Below are 7963 nucleotides of genomic sequence, written 5' to 3' on the forward strand. Positions count from 1 at the left end.
GTAGGCCGGCTGTGTTGTTGCATCCCTAATAGGTACACGACGCTGTTCTTCTGCATTAGCCAGCTGCACTTGTAAGCGAGTCCATTGACAAAAGAGGATGCAAATAGGCGAGAAAGAAGCCTTTTAGCGTTCGTCTGTGTGACCGAGCAGGTGATGACACCACAGTGCAACTGCTGCTCTGCTAAATGTGGAAAAACAGCTCAGGGCTTCCTTCATATAGAGTGAGGGGTGTAAATAATTCAACCAGGCGCTAATGTTTGTTTCAGTGTCAGAGCTCCTGCAATCCACCAACACGGTTTCATCTGAGGCTTAAATGAAAGAAAAATAATGTTGCCTTGGGTTTGTTGAGCAAAGAGAGAAAAAAAAAATGGAGGGGGGGGGGGTGCGGGTCGGGACTGCTTTCAAAGCTACTGTAATTAATCCCAGCATCAGTCCGACTATTCTCATTAATAATGCATTTCTAAGCAGCAGTCCTGACAGAGGGAGTGGATTCAAGTCTTTATTCAAAGATTCAGCCACAATGCCAGGCAACCCTCGGAGCCAATCTGCTTCGCCCGAAAGCCGGCAAACCTCGAAAACACACGTTTCACTTTGAGCAAGGCTCAAGTTTAGAGACAAAGCAGCAGACAGGCTGGACGGCAATAAAACAACAATCAGGTCCAAACCAATGGCAGGCCGTATTCCCCTCCGCTTTAAAGAAAGAATCAAACAACGGTCGACATCTTTTGATTGTTCGACATCAACAACCGCTCTGTGAAAGGTTTACAGACCGACGCCGATTTGGCTAAACACTGAAGCTACAGTGTCCACCAGTGTTTTGGACGGCAGTGTTCATTGTAAATGATGAGTGTCACTTATTGCTCCTTCAACTTAAGGATACAGTTTCTGCTCATGTACTGTTAACTAGTAGTAAGAGATGGTCTATAAATCTGATGTTCTTCCTTCATGGGTGGAAGGATGACTTCATGACGACATGACGTGCTGTACGAGACGCTGACGTGGAGCCTGACCAAGCATCAGGATTTAACGAACTGAGATGACAACACATCATCAGACAGTTTGTTAGTTTCTGCACCAAACACAAGCTGCACGCTGCACTGTGAGGAGGAATGGTCTGTGTTGGTGGGAAGAATGTTCTGGCCAGTTTAGGATCAGTCCCGGGCATGTGGGCCAGCCGGCGCCGGGGTCTCTGCACAGGTTCAGCTTTGATTCCACAGCTGCCTTTTCTTCTTCCTGCTTCCATGTTTTTCTCTGCACTTGTGTGCCATCCGTTTTTTAAGAAATTGCTTTTCCCCCCTTTCTACTTTTTTCTTTTTTCGTACTCATTATCACACCAACCCAGACACACACACACACACATTCACACACACACACACACACACACTCTCCTTTGTACTTCATGCCCCCTCAGCCCCAGCCTCTCTTTACCAGCCTTTTTTTTTTACCCATCTCTCCCTCCGTTAAACCCCCGAGTATGATCAATCATTGATGATCCCAGGTGTCCTGAGAGCTCAGGGGAAATCCCGATTGGCTACACCCCCCCCCCCCCCCCCCCCCCACCCCCCACCCCACCCCGCCGCCCAACCACACACACACCTTCTACAACCCCCTCACAGCCCCTCCTGTCTTTTTTAAGATCTGAGTTCCTCGTTACCCTCTCCCCAGCCTCTCCCTCTCCTTTGCTGTTTCTTATCTCTCTTCTCTGCCTCCCTCCCTGCTGGACGTTGGAGAGCCAGCTTCAATTAAAGAAGCGGTGGGGTTCCCTAAGCCATTAGCCGTATTAGTGTTGGGTCCGTGCCCGTGCCCCTCCTCGAACAAAGACCTCTCAAAGCGTCCTGCTGCAGTTTGGTTGGCATTTGTCTCCATGTACTGATTTGTGGCCTCACACCCTCTTGGACACGCAGTCGGCGGTGCAGCTCGACCATCTTATAATAACACAGCATATTGTGTACGAAGATCCCATCTTATTTAATTGAGCTTTAACCCTTTCAGCTCTGACGACTGCCTGCACGGGGACATCTGCTCGTTGTGATGTTGGATTATTTTCAGCTGCTTCACATGAATGATGGATGTCAATAAAATATAATGATAATCAAAGTATTGAAATGATTTCATTAAATGCAAACACGACATATTTTACTGTCATTTTTGGTTAAGAAACATAATCGACTAACAAACAAGGTGTATTTACGAACATGTTTCAAATACATCAATCAGTTTTTGACTAATCTCTAAAAAGCTTTTTAAAAAAAGGAGACCTTGATGTTGCTTATAAAAACCCAATCTGTTTTTATTATTTTGTATTTTCAACCCAAAGCTGCCACAAGAGAGAGAAAGAGCAGCGGTGGTCCCTTCAAGTTCACACGAGGGTCGAGTCAGTTATGTGTGAATAACTGAGACTGTGTATTTTCAAATGAATCTGAATTTGCTTGCAGTCTTCAGTTTTAGTTTGAAATTCTGGTATCACATCAAACACGATGCTTTTTGTACCAGGAAGCAGATTTTAAAAGTATTTCATGGAGTCATCTGCATATAATTACAGTTTTCTTCATTGGAAGATTTGCCTGTTGTGACCTCATTTCTTGAAATGTCTTTTAAATAAAACAATATACTTCATACTGTGTCCCTAAAATCAGTCAAAAGGTTGACTAAGTTTTATAAATTTGCAGAAGGTGAAGCAGAAAAAGGTCCCACAGCTGGACGCTGTAGAAGTGAACCGGCCATGTTTTACTCTCACGTAACGGAACGACACAGAAAGAGAAGCCAAACGTTTCTGCTGCAGGACCTTGAATGTTCTGGCATTCATTATTATTTCTTATTAAAAAGGTTTCTGCAAATGTTGGCCAGTTGGTGTTTTTTTAAATTGAGACAGGAAACGTTGGACGTAGAGAGAGTGTGTGTTGGGGGGGGGCGACACGCAGCCAAGGGCTGAGCTGGGATTCGAACCCACAGCTGCAGCGACGAGGACTAAAGCTTCCGTACATGCAGGGTGCACGACACAACCCCTCGGCTCCAGGCGCCCTGTTACAAGTCGTAACATCATCTGCAAATAGAAAACAAGGTGACGGGTAGAAAGGTCGAGATACTTGAAACAGGATCATTCAAACAATAATCTTCTGTGGGAAACTTTCCGGTGATAACGGGACCTCAGCGTGGGGTTTTTACTCCACTGAATATTATGACAGCACGTTTCCTCTTCTTCATTGTCGGTTATTAATAGAAAGACATGACGGGTGAGTGAAAAGAGCAATCTGGTGATTAATGACATCTCGAATCCTCTCGCTGCTTTTCGAGGGTTTTTATCATATGCTTAACCTTCAGCATGGATTCCTTTTGTCCCGGATCACAATCACACACCTCACACCGTCAACACATCCAGCCTCCAATCATCAATCATCTTTGATTTTCTGCCACACATTCAGATAACGTCTGAGGGTGGGGATCCTGTGTGTGTGTGTGTGTGTGTGTGTGTGTGTGTGTTCATTGTATGGACATCCGACTCTCACATACGTGTGCTCCTGCAGCAAGATGGAGCGAGCACAGTCCATTAAGTCTTTGACAACTGAAGACCTCCCACTCTAAAAGACCTGCTCAGATTGTCCTCTCTCCCACCCCCAGGAAGCCACAGAGTGTGTGTGTGTGTGTGGGGAGGGGTGGGGGGGGTTAAGGCGTGTCTCCAAGGGGCGTCCATTTTCTCTGTAATGAAGCTGTCCGTCACACGGCTTGTTGACAGAAGGCCGGGGTATCACGCCCACCTGCCTGCCCTCCACCACTTTAGCAGCTAAATGAGCTGAAGTTTAAATGCAAGAAAAAGGAAATGAGAGCTGATCAACAGATCCCGAGTGGAGGACATGGTCGTGTTCACTCCTCTTTTCACTGGTTAATCACCAGTCGACTCCAGCAGTGCAACAAATCCTGCTACAAGCTCCATGCTGAGTCATCGTAGCTTCATCGACTCATCATTTCTCCGAAGCGAACGTGACGTCAGACAGGGATTTCTTGATGATGTTTTCCACTCCACTTGTGAGTTCACATCCACATATGAAACGTCCCTTGTTGGACGCAGGTCAAGGTGTTTAACCAGCCATTTCTACCGTGAGTAAGGACCACACTGGGGCCGGGCAGGAAGTGCCCACCACTCGCTACCCGATGAGCTAAGACCCTGTAGAACTGTGGAGTGCAATCCAGAGTGAAATGTGAATTAGGAACGCTTGTCACAGGTCCCTTTTTGGGGATTCAGGGGGATTACGTCTGCATGGGTGCCCTGGCTGCAGATGAAACGCGTCTTCGCATGCATGAACACTGAGGTGTTCAGCCGTGCCAGCAGAACACGACGGCCCGTGATGTTTCTGCTGTAGCAGGCAGGTAGCCCCGAACAACAACCACGAAAACAGCCGTCCAAGTTGATGAGGAAAATGTTAAATTTAACAGCTGATGCAGAATCAGACACAATCAACAGCAGTTTTACACACGTACATTGTCACGTCATGTTGTCGGTTCCTCCCTCAAAGCAGTCCTCGACTTTGTAGGACTCACCCAGCTAAAGCTCTGGTCCGTTAGCATGGCTTCAAAACACATCAAACTCAATGTGTAAGTTATGACAGCTGGAGTTAATTCTCTTCAGACTGCAGGTTCTCTATTAAATTATGAACATGATATCAAATCATGGCAGTGGGAGTGCTGCGTTGATCCGTCCAATGGTGGATGAAAAGTTGAAGTTTTCATTGGCTGATGATCATTTTGATGTCTGTAGTCAGTTTTTTTTTTAGTTTTTTTTATGGTGAAAGCACATGCAAACATTCTCTCGAGCATGATACTGTTTGTGTGGAGAAGTCGGGAGGTCTGTGAGGGTTGATTGTTTGGGGAGTTTTTGCAAAAAGGGAGCTCGTTGAAGATGTTTGTTGTCGTCCGAGCGGTCAGACATAAGTCTGATCGATCTGTCCAAACTGACTCAGTGTTGTTCAGGTACTCAGAAGTCTGCAGCCGCACATCCTCTCGACCTCACAGCCACAGTTCACATAGTTTGTCAAGCTTTATTGGAAAAGATATCTGAGATGAAAACTCTGAAATGTCAGTCAACAGCTGCGGTCAGGAAGTGTTCTGTTTCAAATGTGGTCAATTCTTTTGAGAAGTGGACAGATCTGTTTTCAGTCTAGCTCTGAGGAGAGACACGATCTGCGCTGAAATCCAGATTATTTTCCCTGCTGAGGAACGACGTAATGGCACGAGGCTGCAGGGTTTATCAGCAGCAGTCTTTGCGGGGACAACAGCCGCAGAGAATCCCTGACTAAACATTTAGAGTATGCACGGCATCCACATCGGCGCCTGAGATAGCAGGCGCGATGGCCTGAGAGGGAGAGACAGGCGAGAGGATTTGTTGAGACGGAGGGGGGACGCAGGACTGGCTCCACTTAGCATGTTATGAGTCAAAGGTTTGCAGGGGGTCATGAGCTCCAAACTCATTCATGAATAAAACAAATCATGTTGTCAGATCCTTGCTCCAAAGTTCCAGCAATGAGCTCCTCTGGGAATCGATGGAGGCTTTCTTCAGCCTTATTCTTGGCTCTGGAGAAGACATGCAGCATTATTTCATAACCACAAAACTTATTAAAGTAGAGGATGGGCAGATACAGGCCAGATTTTCTAACCAATAAAACCGTTTCTGGCTCTTTGGTTTTGTTGCTGGATATGGATTTTTTTTTTCTTTCATTGTTTAATGTGTAACTCAATAAAAGAGCAGAAAATCATACTTGATGTTTCCCAGGGCTCCCTGAATGATAAATGATGATTTTTGAAGAGCATCTCTGGGCGTATAAAGGACGGGATGGAGGAGAGCACAAGTGTTGTGTCGACCACAGACAGTGTGACAAGCTGATTAAAATGCCCACAGTCTGCTGGAGCTAGACCTCCACTCTCTATTCACTCCACCCAGGCACGTCGCCACGACAACGGGGGACGACAAAGGGCTTTCTCAGGCTATTGAGTGCTGTGAAAGAGGAGGTGGCCGTGTGTGTGTGTCTGTGTGTGTGTGTGTGTGTGTGTCTGTGCGTGTGTGTGTGTGTGTGTGACTCAGAGTGGACATGTGGCTGTACAAGCAGTAGGTGGTAATGTATGCGGACCATTCGCAAACAAATGAATACGCATGCACGTCCCACTGCCACCTCCTTAGCATTCTGCCACACAATGACCATACCAGCGCGTCCTCGATGACGTGATGCTTCGCTCTGGCATATGGCCCGGCGAAACTCCAACCGCAAGCTAGCCACAGACGAGCTTGGGGAGGCTTCTTTGTCTTTTAGACTAAATGCTAATGACTGTCCCTCCTGACAGCAGACATCGTTCTTGAAATCAAAAGGACAGATTCATTGAATTGGATGCAGCTTGAAGCCTCCATACAGTCTGTCGTAAAGATTTCCTTCTAGGCTTTTTTCTTTATTTGGACAGGACAATGGATCGAGTAGACAATCGAGGAGATGGGAGGGTGGGCAGTGACATGCTCGAAGGGATCTGCAGGTCGGACTTTAACCCGGGCTGTGGGCTTGTAGGGCCCCAGCCTCAGAGCATGAGATACTTCTTAACTGCTCTGCCACCAGCGCCCCAGTTAGCAGGATTTTTAACCTGGACTTCATTGTCTTTACGATGTTGAAGTGTGCGGGGACACAAAAGGGGACATATTCTCCCCCCTTTATCCACCTTTTCAATCAGTCCCCCCTGTGGTCTAAATTTTGGTGTGTGTGTCTCTTTAAATGCAAGGAGCCAATCCAGATGCATCCTCTGCAGAGACGATAAGAATGACAGTCCTGCACAAAAAGTTTGACTCTAGTCTGGAGGTGGAGTCCATGGTTGGCGACACCAGGGGAGGGGAGGGGCTTACCAGAATCCAACTTGTGATGTCACAAACTGAGAACATTTGAAACTGAACATTTTTCTCTGACTTATGTGAACCACAAACGAAGGACTGGATGGATTTATTTTAAATGTTGTGGTTCAGTAGACACTCAGGTTACCTAAATAAATGTTCAAAAACCCTGTAAAAGTGTTTTTGTAAAATGTCCCCTTTAAGTTACTGAGTTTGATTTATTGAGAGTTATTTCTGGTGCAGGGTTCAGATGGACTGCTGCTCCGCCTCAGGCTGTCCTGCTGCCATCTTCCTTCGCTCATCTTCATTTTGCGGCTCTGTTTGGAAAGTTCTCCTGCATGACTGTGTACAATGACAGAGGCAGAAAACAGAAGTGCACCACTAACCCTGATCCACAACAAAGACTGTCACACTGTCCATCCCGGCGTTTCACATCATCGTATGCAAGTTTGGTAGACATCGCCCTGTTGTGCAAGTTGTACTTTTTTTTTCTTTTTTTTTGCTTGGTCATCCGTGCTTTTCACTGTTTCTCACGCTTTTAGCCCGTGTGGCCGACCGGCTGACTCCCCTACGGGAGCCCGGAGGACTGAGGTCTGTAATTGTGGCAGAAGTTTTTGGCTGCTTCGTGCGCTGTTGTGTTCAAACTGTCAGCAACGGCTCTGTCTCAGGATCTGACCACCAGCCACTTAACATGCTTCTTTCTTACAAGCACACACAGATACTATAATAACAGCACACAGCCACCATCCACTCACTTATTTCTTCTTGTTCTTATTTTAGTTTTGGTTCACAGTGTCCTATTTGAGGTGTTTTCAGGCTCTACGGACCGTATATGCCCATCAAACTATTCAAACATGCACTTTAGGTTTTTATAACAAACATACTTTGGCCATATTTTACTGCACTGCAGGGCCACTTGGGTCCCACAGTCAGGGACCGAGGCGGGTTAAGAAGTTAAATTAGGCCTCAGCTGCTGTTGTCAATCATTTCTATTCTCTCGCAGTCTTATTAGGCTCCGCCCCCTTGCTTCCTCTTGACTGCACTTTGATCCTTTTGAACGTTAAACTGAAGAGTTACAGCTCCATCAGTTCCAGTCCGTCATAT

This window comes from Symphodus melops (assembly GCF_947650265.1).
Source record: "Symphodus melops genome assembly, chromosome: 13".
NCBI classification, from domain to species: domain Eukaryota; kingdom Metazoa; phylum Chordata; class Actinopteri; order Labriformes; family Labridae; genus Symphodus; species Symphodus melops.